The following is a 13,495-nucleotide window of genomic DNA, read 5'->3' as shown; positions in this document are numbered from 1 at the left end:
ACACCTTGATAATAAGAACAGCTATTGCAGGATGCTATTTATTGAATAAAGCTCAGCCTACAACAACTTAATGCCGAATACCTTAATCCTTAAACTGCTGGACTTTGACCTTGGAGCCTCCATCTGCAATTGACTTCTGCTCATCTTGACCGGTATATTTTAGTCATGACTGCCTGAACCTGCAGAAAGTGGTGAACATACTGCAGTCTATCTCCATGGTGCTTTGCATCAAGAAGCCTCAAAGTATCGCCAAGGATACCTGATGTCCTTGTCATTCTATCTCAGATATAGAAGTTTGAAAGTAGAAAGAAAAACAAACTTAAGAGTGTTTCTTCCCCACTGCTATCAGACTCTTGGACCAATCACTAATTTACAGTCCCTTCCCAGAGGTGCTGCCATAGGCTCTTACTCTTAAGACTACCTCATTCTGTTATTCTCTTTCGGGAGTTTTGTACTAATTCAGGTATCACTACAATTAATCACAATAATCCTTGCAACGTTCGGTTGTTTTGCACTTGTCATTGTATTTATTGTTGTGCCCTTGGACTTATTGTTTGCTCTATGATTTTCATACAAACTCGGAATTTCATTGCACCCTGATGTATATGATAATGAAATAAACCAAATTAAAAAAAACATCATCACAATTGTAAACACCAAAACTACATGCACCAAGAAAAACGATGTTCTTGTCCTCTAATTTCCCTCTCTTCCTTATTTAAATGGGTCATGTTCATGACAGGTGATTCAGCTAATATACTGGAGATAAAGCGAGCCTGAGAACAGCCAATAATGTGGCAGTCTATTTGCTCAAATAATTGCTCTATTTACTTCGATTAAAAAAAATCTCTTTCAGCTTCCAATAGAAACAAGCAAAATACATTTTAAAGTGGATAGTTACTGATAATTACTGATAGTGGATAGTTACAAGGTACTGATTGTGGATGATCACAGTGAATGGTGGTGCTGGCTCATAGGGCCAAGTGGTCTACTCCTGCACCTATTGTCTATGTCAATTGTCTATTATCTATTGTCTATTGTTATATATCAAATGATTTTTGGGATAATGCCAATGCCCTCTATCATCTTCTTTCTCCAGTTTCGAAGCAACTGTATTTGAAGTGGGCCGCTCCAAACCGGTGCTTTGTGCGGTCATCTACCGACCGCCCAAGTATAATAAGGACTTTGTAAATGAATTCTCTGATTTTCTGGCTGGGATCGTGCCCAACTATGATCGTGTCCTTTTGGTTGGGGACTTTAACATCCATGTGTGCTGTCCTGCTAAGCCGTTAGTGAAGGACTTTTTCAGCCTTGTGGACTCTTTTGATTTTGTCCAGTGTGTGTCTGGTCCCACACACGAACATGGACATACACTGGACCTTGTTCTCTCTCATGGCTTGTCTGTGTTGAATTTGGAAATCTCTGATAGTGTGTTTTCAGATCATATGCCTGTATTGTTTGATGTCAATTTCTCCTGTGAAGCAATTTTGCCTGTGGTGTCTGCTCGGCGCTGTCGGTCTTTTAGCCCTTTTTACTGCTGGCAAGTTCTCTGCTGCTTTCGATCAGCTCTGCGCCCCCTCTGCGTCCATTCCTCTTGGTACGGAGGAGATTAGTTTTCGTGGTTTCATTCTTCATGCAGGACTATACTGGACTCTGTGTTAAGATCCGTTAAGATCGTTGAAGAACGAGGGCTAAACCTGAACCCTGGTTCAGTGCTGCAGTGACTCGTGCAGCACGACGGGAGTGTCGTGTAAGTAGAGCTGAGCGAAAGTGGAGGAAGGACAGGCTACAGGTTTCACTTTCAAATTCTCAGGGACTGTTGGCGTCACTACCAAAACAGTGTTAAAAAGGCCAAGAGAGAGTACCTGTCTGTCTAAAATTATTGTGTCAAAGTGTAACAACCCCTCGTGTGCTATTTGAAATCATTGACTGTTCTAAATGCCCCGCAGCCTGTCTGTCTGGAAGCTTCACCTGAAAATGTGTAATGACTTCCTGCACTTTTTTTGTTGATAAGGTTGTTTCCTTAAGGGCTAACATTTCAGCACCTGCCTCTGACCCTTCTGTTTCGGTCCCTTGCCTGGTGGTATTCAACAAGTTTGAGCCTGTGACTATATCGTATTTAAAGGATGTGGTTTCCCATATTAAAGCCATCGGGTTCTCCTTGTGATGCGGTCCCTCCACATCTTTTTAAGGAGGTTTTCTCTAGTATAGGGCAGTCGGTTCTTACCATTATTAACAGCAGCTTGTGTTCTGGGGTTGTCCCCGTGAGTTTTAAGCATGCGGTAGTGCAACCACTACTTAAGAAACCTGGCCTGGATCAATCTGTTCTGGCCAATATTAGACCCATCTCGAAATTGCCTTTTATTTCTAAATTACTGGAGAGAGTTGTTTATGCTCAGCTAAAACTATTCCTGGAGGAGCATGATATTCGGGAGATCTTCCAGTCTGGATTTAAAACCATGCACAGCACGGAGTCAGCATTGCTAAGGGTTTTTAACGATATCCTCCTGGCTAATGATTCTGGGGATTGTGTGGTTCTCGTCCTGCTGGACTTGTCTGCCGCCTTTGATACGGTGGACCATAATATCTTATTATCTCGGCTACAGCAGTTAGTGGGCATCTGCAACAGTGCCCTGGGATGGTTCAGGTCCTATCTGGCGGGCAGAACCATGTGTGTTAGCCTTGCTGGGTTTGAATCCTCTTCCGCTCCCCTGTCATATGGGGTTCCACAGGGTTCGATTCTGGGGCCCCTGCTTTTCTCGCTGTACATACTTCCTCTGGGTTCCATCCTTAGAAAGCATGGCATCTCCTTCCACTGTTATGCAGATGATACCCAGCTTTATTTGCCGCTGAGGGGGGGGAAGATGCCTTTTCTGTAAAATCGCTTCTGTCTTGTTTTGATGACATTAAGTCCTGGTTGGACCTAAACTTTCTTGGATTTGATGAAAAGAAGACAGAGGTGATTTTATTTGATCCCAATGGCTGCCGTGAACCTCCAGTTGTTGATTTAGGTCCATTGTCAAGGTACGTGAAGCCAACAGTTGTGAACCTGGGTTTTAGGATGGAACAGTGACTTAAATTAGATCGCCAATATGCGGAGGGTGGTTAAGTCCAGCTTCTTTTCACCTAAGGAAGCTGGCGAAGGTGAAGCCCAATACCTTCTCGAGCGGCAAGCATTTTGAGACAGTAATCCATGCCCTTTATTCATCTAGGCTGGATTACTGTAACGCGCTCTATTTTGGTGTTGCTCGTTCTTCACTGGCTCGTCTCCAGTTGGTTCAGAATGCTGCTGCTCGCCTTTTAACAGGGACTCGAAAGAGGGAGCACATATCGCCAATTCTGGCCTCCCTACAACTGGCTCCCGTGCACTTTCGGGTTCATTTTAAGTTACTGTTATTTTGTTTTTAAATCTCTGACGAATGGGCTCGCCCCGCCTTACCTCTCTGAGCTGCTCCACCCATACACTCCTGGACCCCTGCCCGTCCCTCAGGTCAGCTGGTCAGCTGCTCCTGGAGGTACCGAGGTCTAGTCTGAGGCTCAGAGGGGATAGAGCCTTCTCTGTTGCTGCTCCGGCACTCTTGAACACCCCCCTGAAATAAACCAAATTAAAAAAACACATCAGACAGGCCCCCTCACTGTCCATCTTCAAATCCAGTTGTTAATTAAAACGCATTTGTACTCCCTGGCTTTTGACCATGCCTGAGGCTTTGCTTCTGTTTGTGGTGTTTTTGATGTTTCTTTATTTTACATGTCTTTTCCTACTATTTCTTTTGATTGTTATTTTTGGTGTGTATTAACTTTTTTGTCAATGATTAGTGATGTACACACTTTGTTGCAGCTATGTTTGTTTTTAAAGTGCTCTATAAATAAAATTATTATTATTATTATTATTATTATAACATATCTCCAGCCACCTACAACATCACTGCCTACAAATATAACTGACAGTAGATTTTCTATGGTCTCATTTACAATCAAGAATATATGTGCCAATTTTAAACACACCTCTCCTCCCTCAATCACCCCCACCCCATTGCCCCAAACTTACACCCTTCACTTAGCAAGAACCAAAGTAGGAGCCAGGGAAGAAGTTAAAACCAAACAAAAAGCATATCCATTTTTGTCTATGCAGGGATTTTGCGGCAAGCCTGCAACTTTTGCATTTGCAGGGATATATGCAGCAAGCCTGCAAAGTCAAAGTTAATTTTATTCATCACATGCACCCAAAGGTGCTGTGAAATTAATTTGCCAGCATTGATACACTTAAAAAGAACACACAATACACAATAAGATGTAACACAAACAGCACCACAGCATTCTTAGCTGTGGTGGAAGTTCAGTCAGTTCTCCTCCTTTGTTCATCCATGGTCGGGGCCATAAACCCTCCGTAGTCGCTGCCAAGGACGTCCTGATGTACAGGCCCTCTGGTCGGGATGATCAAAATTTGGTTTTGGTTGCTGGTTGTCTGCAGCACAATTGTTTGCCTCGCCTTTTTTGAACATGTTTGTGTTCACAAAATGAATTTTGGTTGTCGGGTGTCTGCATTGACTTCATTGCCCAAATTGAAGGGAAGCTAATGGATAAATGTTCTTTTGTCAAGATTTATAAAAGACTAGACTAAGTGGGACCCGTTGGGTCCCAGCATCACACGGGAGGGCTGGTCACCAACGCAATATTCCACCTCTCCACCAATTCCAATACTGCTCACTAGTATGGATGTTGCAGGCCGAAGGTACTGGTTTCCAGAGGGCTAGTATAGACATTGTGGGCCGTATGGATGCTTGGGCAGGCATCTAACTGTTGCAACGATTTAAAAAGCCAAGCCAAGGCAAACAATTGGGCTGCAGCCACCCCACAACCAAAATTCATTTTGTGAACGCAAGCATGTTAAAAAAAGGCGAGGCAAACAATTGGGCTGCAGACACCCGACAACCAAAATTCATTTTGTGAACACAAACATGTTCAAAAAAGGCGAGGCAAACAATTGGGCTGCAGACACCCGACAACTTGTTAAATACAATTTGCAAGCAAAGAATGGGAAGCCTTGCAAACCTTGTCAATCTGGTACTAAATACATAGAATGGATCGGATGGCTGCAAACCAGACATACACCTCGTAAATAGTTTGTAAATAATGTTGTAGTCTGACTCTGCTAAGCGTTGATTGGATGGGGTGTTGAACCTTTCTGAGATTTCTGTTAATCAGAGTAAATGTTTCCAAGTTGACTTCATCTCGAAGTCCGTTATGAATACAATGTATTAAACTAGTGTATCATTGGGTTAGGGAAATGCCTGTTATGTATGGGGTTAATCGATATTTGTAATTGGGTGGTTTGGCCCTCGAGTTCATGGGCCCGCGACCACGAGGCTCAGGGTCGATCTTCTGGAAGAGCGCTCAGGACCGAGTACCCTTTTGGAGTGCCTCTGTCTGTGCGAGGCTTAGATGGCTTGAACCGATAGACGCAAGGATCAAACCTGCGGTGGAATAGGTACAGTGTGTAATCTGTGATGCTCTTTTGGTAAACTAAAATGTAGTTGATTCAAGTGCTTGATTCTGTGTTTTATTTATTGAAACTAGACTGAGGGGAAGTTTTGAAACGAGCAATTATCAGCTGCCTGACCTGTTGAGTTTTTCCAGCATTGTCTGGTATAATTTTAATTGTTTCTGACTATTTTTTAGTTTTTTTAATATTTTTAAACGCGTTCATAGATATTTGGTGTATTAGTTGTGAAAGGAATGTTTTGCTTTAAAATTGTTAGCTCAACAAGTACATTGTCTAGTGATTGACTGGTCACTGGCTTTAAACGTTAAAGTAAAGGGCATGACAGGTAGGAATAATGAACTCTGGATAATGACAGAAATTGAGGATCTGGTCAAGAAAAAGAAGGGAACACAGGAAATATATAGGCAGCTGCGATCAAGTGTATCCCTGAGGAGATAAGGTACTTAAGAAGAAATCAGGAGATCAAAGTGGGAACATAGGATGGTTCTGGCAGATAAGATTATGAAGCATTCATAGATTTTATAAATAAATTAAGGGTAAAGGGTAACGAGAGAAAGAATAGGGCATAGCCTAATATCTGTGATAGGAATGTTACTGGAAACAATTCTGAGGGATGAGATATATATCAATTTGGATGGACAGGGGCTCATTAGGGATAGTCAGCATGATTGTATATACTGGAGTTCGTATCTTATGAATTTCGATTCAGCTTTTGACAAAGTAAACAAGAAGACTGACAAGGCTACTGCCAAAGATGCTATCTGTGTGGACCTTAGCAGGGCTTTGGATAAGGTTCTGCCTTGTAGGTTGTTCTCGAAGATTAGAGTGATTAGCACCCAGGGAGACCTAGCTGACTGTGTACAGAATAGGCTTCATGGAAGGAAGCAGAGGGTGGTGGTGGAAGGTTGATTTTTGGATTGGAGGTCTGTGACTAGTGATGTGCCTCAGCAATAGGTGCTGGGCCCATTTCTGTTTGCCATCTATATCAATGATTTGGATGAGAATGTACAAGGCATGATGAGTAATTATTTCTTATCTTTTATATACTGAACTTCTTTTTAATTGTTTATTATGGTGTTTAAAATAGATAATAGACAATAGGCAGTAGGTGCAGGAGTAGGTCCATCGGCCCTTCGAGCCAGCAGCGCCATTCACTGTGGTCATGGCTGATCATCCACAATCAGTGCCCTGTTCCTGCCTTCTCCTCATTTCCCTTTACTCTGATATATTTAAGAGCTCTCTCTAACTCCCTCTTGAAAGCATCCAGAGAATTGGCCTCCACTGCCTTCTGAGGGAGAGAATTCCACAGATTCACAGCTCTCTCGATGAAAAAGTTTTCCCTCATCGCTGTTCTAAATGGCCTCTCCCTTATTCTTAAACTGTGGACCCTGGTTCTGGACTCCCCCCATCATTGGGAACATGCCTCTAGCATGTCCAATCCCTTAATAATCTTACACTTTTCAATAAGACCCACTCTCATTCTTCCAAATTCCAGTGTATACAAGCCCAGCTGCTCCATTCACTCAACATATGACAGTCCCGCCTTCCCGGGAATTAACCTTGTAAACCTACGCTGCACTCCCTCAATAGCAAGAATGTCCTTCCTCAAATTAGGGGACCAAAACTGCACACAATACTCCAGGTATGGTCTCACTAGGGCTCTGTACAACTGCAGAAGGACCCCTTTGCTCCTATATTCGATTCCTCTTGTTATAAAGGCCAACATGCCATTCGCTTTCTTCATTGCCTGCCATACCTGCATGCTTATTTTCATAGTCTGATGTACAAGGACCCCCAGATCCCGTTGTACTTCCCCTTTTCCCAACGACGCCATTTAGATAGTAATCAGCCTCCCTGGTTTTGCTACCAAAGCGGATAACCTCACATTTATCCACATTAAACTGCATCTGCCATGCATCTGTCCACTCACTCAACCTGTCCAAGTCACCCTGCATTCTCATAGTATTCTCCTCACAGTTCAAACTACCAACTAGCCTTTGTGTCATCTGCAAATTTGCTAATGTTACTTTGAATCCTTTCATCTAAATCATTGATGTATATTATAAATAGCTGCGGTTCCAGCCTTGCAGTACCCCACTAATCACTGCCTGCCATTCTGAAAGGGACCCGTTAATCCCTACTCTTTGATTCCTGTCTGCCAACCAATTTTCTATTCACGTCAGTACTCTACCCCCAATACCATATGCTCTAATTTTGCCCACTAATCTCCTATGTGAGACCTTATACAATACAATACAATACAATACAATACAATATTTATTGTCATTTGAGCCTCAGTGAGGCTCAAACGAAATTCCATTTCCACAGCCATACAAACAAAGACAATTTCCTACAGACATACACACAATTTAATTCACACAAACATCCATCACAGTGAATCCACTGTGATGGAAGGCAAAGTATTTTCTCTCCCCTGTTCTCCATTTCTCTCCCGATGTCCACGCCCCAGGCGGGTGATGATAAGTCCCACGGCCATTTTAGGCCGTGCCGGGCAATTTACGGCCCCGCTCCCGGTCTAAAAGTCACAATGTTGGAGCCCGCGGCGGGCGCTGTAATGTCCCACGGCCACGAAGCCGCGCCGGGCGATGTACGGCCCCGCTCTGGGTCGTTCCAACCCCGCGACACGGGCTGGAGAAGTCGCGTTGCGGGAGCTCCGGTAAGCGGTCTCTCCACCCGGACCCGCGAGCTCCCGATTTCCCACTCCACCGGACCTGCGGCTGCGTTGCTGGAGCCTCCGAGCCCCAGGAGTCGAGTCGCAGCAGCGAGTCACCACCGCTCCCCACACTCCGAGGCCGGCCAGCCCCATGATGGTGAGTAGTCCGCAGCTCCGCTGTCTCCCGAGTCCCCGGGTCGTTCAGGTTGGAGGCCGCTCCACGGTGCTAGGCCCCAACGACAACGGAGACACACTGGGAAAAGGTCGGGTCTCCCGGACAGGGAAGAGATTTTAAACAGTTTCCCCCTTCCCCCTCGCCCCCCACATATACACATTTAAAACCAGTATTAAAAAACACCAACACTACATTTAACTAGACAAAACATTTTTAAAAGACAGACAGGCTGTAGGGGCCGCTGCAACGGGTGAGTCGTGCCGCCAAATGCTTTGTGAAATTCCAGGTACACTACAGCCACTAGTTCTCCCATGTCCATTTTCCTAGTTACATCGTCAAAAAAATCCAGAAGATTAGTCAACCATAATTTCCCCTTCGTAAATCCATGCTGACTCGGACCAATCCTGTTACTGCCAATCAAATAAGCTGCTATTTCATATTTTATAATTGACTCCAGTATCTTCCCCACCATCGATATCAGGCTAACTGGTCTATAATTCCCCATTTTATCTCTCCCGCCTTTATTAATAAGTGGGATAACATTAGCTACCCTCCAATCCACAGGAACAGTGAATCTATAGAACATTGGGAAAAATGATCACCAATACTTCCACAATTTCTAGAGCCACTTCCTTAAGTATCCCGGGATGTAGACCACCAAGCCCTGGGAATTTATCAGTCTTCAGTCCCATCAGTCTACCCACACCATTTCCTGCCTAATGTGAATTATAATTTACAGAGTATTATATTTACATATCTGCTGTGCTGCTGTAAATATGAATTTCATTATTCCATTTCATGACAAATGACAATAAAACAATCTCTTCCATCACTGCAAACACACATGTTTCATATTCTAACCTTTAGCTGGTGGAAATCACTTCCTAAGTCTTCCTAACTTTTATCCCGCTATCTTCCTTTGATTGTCCTCAAAACCTAATATTTAAAAAATGTTTGTTATCCTCCCCTAAAATCTCTTTAATACTTTTCAATACCAAATTTTGCTAAGTAACGTTGTTCTGTTGTATTTAGGAAAATTGTTGCAATGCTAATTAGGCTACAACAATACAAGTTTTTGATAAAGAAACTCTCAGTTCTGAAAGTTAATAATGTTGGATCTTGCTATCAAATGTAATATAAAGTGCAATGCCAAAAAAAAACATTTTGAAATGATCTTGTATAATTTTTAGTTAATTTAAGCATCTTTGTGCAAAAACAAGTACAGTAGCTGTCATTACTACAAACTGCATTGAACCAGTCACAATGGCAGGTCACTAAGGAATCAGGCATTCACACAAATAAGGTGTAGGAATGGAGCAATTAATGAGCTTGCAAAAAATATAATTTGCATCAGCTGTCAGAGTGTGAAGATTTGGCAAAAAAATTAAAATGACCTGATTTAATTTTCAGTTAACATCACCTGAAATGTAAATTATGCTGGTTTGGGCCTTACTTTATTTCAGGATTTAGAACATATAAGAATTGTTTAACTTACCAGAAGCTGAATGTTTAATGTATCACACATATCATCTTGAAATGTTCTTGAAATGAATGTGTGTTTCTACCAATGTCATTAGCACTATTCTTGAGCTCCCGTACTGCAATAAATATTGGAATACCCAAAGGGAAGAAGAATTTATTTTTATATTGCAGCGATAATGTGCCTGCTCTAATATTTTCTTTTTGATATTGAGTGCACTCTAATAGCTCACAGAAGTAGAATTATATTCTCTCCCATTTGCCATGATGCATCACCAAAGCAATGTAGAAACAATGTTAATATAGTTGCTCCAACAGACCGAGCACATAACATTCTCAATATGGAAACCGTGCCATTTCCAATATTATCTGCACTGCTGCTCCCCAAACCCAAAATGGCCATTCATCAGTCATTCAGTTGTCATAACCAAGATATCTATTAACATAGATGGTCTTCTGGCAGTGCTCTGTGGTGTTTTTAGTCTTTCCTATAACAATCTTCCTACCGACCATGCAGTCACATTAAGATGGGCCACAGCTGCACAGGTACCAGAAATTAAGTGGTAACTCGGTCATTCCATTTCTTGAAATGTGCAGCAATAAAGCATCAACTATTCATGTGTCAGTGATTTTATTCTTTCGGATAATATAAAGGCTGCTGTGTTTCCCCGAACCTTGCCTCTTCAATGTTTGTTATCACAATATAGATTGCAGTATTCTCAGATGTGTTGAATGTACACTGGCTTCATATACATTCCCTTTACCAGCCCATGATGAATGCTTTCTGATTAGAAGTATGAAGGACAGGGCCTTGATTTTCAATGACCCACATAATGCTATTTTCTCTGATGACTGTCATAAACTCATTAAAATGTGTTCATCCCGATTTATTAATTGGCACTAAATGGTACTTCATTCTACTAAACCAAATTGCATTTTGAACACATCAGCACCATAAATTGTATAAAGCTGTGCAGTGACACTGATAAAAAAACACTTACCCTGTGTTTTAATTCAAGGTATAATGTAGGAGCCAGAAGTAACATCTTTTACCATATTGTAATTTTCTATCAGTTGGAAGAGGACGAGTTTTCTATATTTCAATATCTGCTTAAAATCTGCTTGAGGTCCATGATCTAATATAGCATTATCCAAGAAAAAACACTGACTAGCCATTGTAGACACCACAGTAATCATGTTTTAAACATATGCACAAACAAAAATGATCTGCCAATATTATAGTCAATGATCCTTCAGGTGTATGTTGAGAGTTCTCATGATGGTGATAAGGAATGAGATTTCATGTTGAAGTGGTGCTTTGCAGCATGAGGAATTAACAATGTATAGGTAACTTGCATATTATAAAACATAAGTACACTTCTGATTTTTGAAGTCAGATAGAATTTGGGTTATGCACTAACAAGACCAGCTTCATGAGATAAGTTCTTTGTTGGAAAACATCCAAAGTTGGAAAACATCCGTCGGGGCATATTTAGAGATAACTAAAGGCCCTGTCCCACTTTCCCGAGTTAATCACCAACATTTTTCAACATGTTGAAAAAACGTCCCGACTTACCTGATGCCCCGAGTTCCTACGGCTGGCATTACGAGCCGCTACGAAACATCTATGGACTCCTACGGGCTCCTACGGACTCACTACCGACATTACCCGACGTTCCCCGAGTTCGAATCAAGGGGAAAACTCGAGAGAGAGTTCGTGAGTAACTCAGGAAAGTGGGACAGGGCCTTAATACCGCTCCAGGGCTGTCCCCAGAGCAACAGAACTGACTCCCATATTTCCCCATGGTTACCTGAGGGCTGAAATAGATATGAGGACTGGTCATGTGGCTACCAGACCCAACACAGGCAAGGAATTGGTGAATGAGTTGATTAGGCAGGGCGATGTCAGAAGTGACTGCCCACACCTGCATGCACTAGGTTTGTTCAATGATGATAACTACGTTGTTACCTTTTGGTGAAGCTGTATTTCAAATTTCAATGCATATATATATTTATATATATAAATGATTCTGCACCATTAGTGAGTGTCTATACACCATGCTACAAAATAATTCAAATACATTTCTGTTTGATCAAGGTACAGGCTCATGAAAGTGCTTCTCTTGCTTCAATGTCCAATTAATAAATTCATAGCCTGTTTCATAGCCCATATCCACATTACAATTTTTTTTAAATCTTAGTTCATCATTCAGGACGATAAAGCAGGATTTAAAAAAGGTAGAATGTTCTTCTTTGTTTGTTAGAAAAAATGTACTGAGCCTGTACTTCCAGTATCTCTTATTTAAGGATCACTTTATTGGCTGTTACAATCTTACCTAACAATTTTTTGTTCCACTTCAACTAACTAGACCCCTATTCATCTCATTAAAGTTAGCCCTCCCATTTCTCTGTCAAGATTTTACGGTAATTTTCTCCATTACCAATCTAAACATTAGGATATGATGATGATTATTCCTCAAATATTTTTACTTCCTCTCACAATTGTCGCAGCTCAACACTGCTGTTTCCTTCCCATGTTGAAAGCAAATTGATCAAGGAGGATCTCCTGAATACGTCAAAATTCTTCCTCTTTTTAACCATATTCTCTAATATTAATCCATTTAATGCTGGGTTAATCATTCTCTTCAAATATCAATGGTAAATAAGGTATATAATATACTTGCTTTTATAGGTCAGGGTATTGAGCATAAGAGTCAGTAGGGCACAATGCAGCTCCATAGGACTTTGGTTAGGCCGCATTTGGAGTATTGCGTGCTGTTCTGATCACCCCATTACGGGAAGGATATGAAGTTTTTGGAACGAGTACCGAAGAGGTTTACCAGAATTATGCCAGGATTAGAGTGCGTTAGGTACATGGAGAGGCTGGACAGACTTGGATTGTTTCTTTGGAATGCCTGAGGGTGAAGTGGAGGCCTGATAAAAGTGTATAAAAATTAGGAGAGGCATAGATACTATCGACAGTCAGAACCAGTTTCCCAGGATGCAAAAATAGATACTAGAGGGCATAGCTTTAATGTGAGAAATGCGAGGTTGAAAGGAATCAAGAGTCAAGAGAGAGGCAAGAGTTTTATTGCCATGTGTCTCAGATAGAACAATGAAATGTGATGAGATGTGCATGCAACTTTTTTATACAGAAGGTGGTAAGTGCCTGAATACACTTCCAGGGATGATGGTCGAGGCAAATATGAAAGAGGTATTTAAGAGTCTTTTGGACACACAGGAAAGTGAAAGATAAGGATTATGTGCAGGTAGGTAAGAGATTACCTTGGCATCATGTTTAGTACAGATACAGTGGCTGCTCTTGTCCTGAACTGTTCTATGTTCTATCACCATTCAACTGTTCTTCCACATCACTGTATTTTAACCCCTGCTGATTTGTTCCTCCACCTCCTTCTCAGTTTGGTGGCCTGCAGATTACCATTCTTACAACGCTACAATGCCTTTAGACTGTCATCTCGAATTTTCTCCATCTACTTCATCCAAACCCTTTAGTTTAGTTTAGTTTAGAGATACAGTGAGGAAACAGACCCTTCAGCCCACCGAGTCCGCACCGCGATCTCCACACATTAACACTATCCCGCACACGCTAGGGACAATTTTACACTTACACCAAGCCAATTAACCTACATACCTGGACGTCTTT

The 13,495-nt window shown here is 41.8% G+C and overlaps 1 protein-coding gene across 1 annotated transcript in view; it reads right to left on the bottom strand.

Moving 5' to 3' along the window:
* The window catches only part of thsd7ba (thrombospondin, type I, domain containing 7Ba), a 743,639-nt gene that overhangs the window by 398,500 nt on the left and 331,644 nt on the right, over window positions 1-13,495 (bottom strand). The window lies entirely within an intron of this gene.

This window comes from Leucoraja erinacea, chromosome 7 (assembly GCF_028641065.1).
Source record: "Leucoraja erinacea ecotype New England chromosome 7, Leri_hhj_1, whole genome shotgun sequence".
Classification (NCBI taxonomy): domain Eukaryota; kingdom Metazoa; phylum Chordata; class Chondrichthyes; order Rajiformes; family Rajidae; genus Leucoraja; species Leucoraja erinaceus.
Note: the sequence above shows the minus strand (reverse complement) of the source record. Positions and strands in the feature narration are given on the sequence as shown.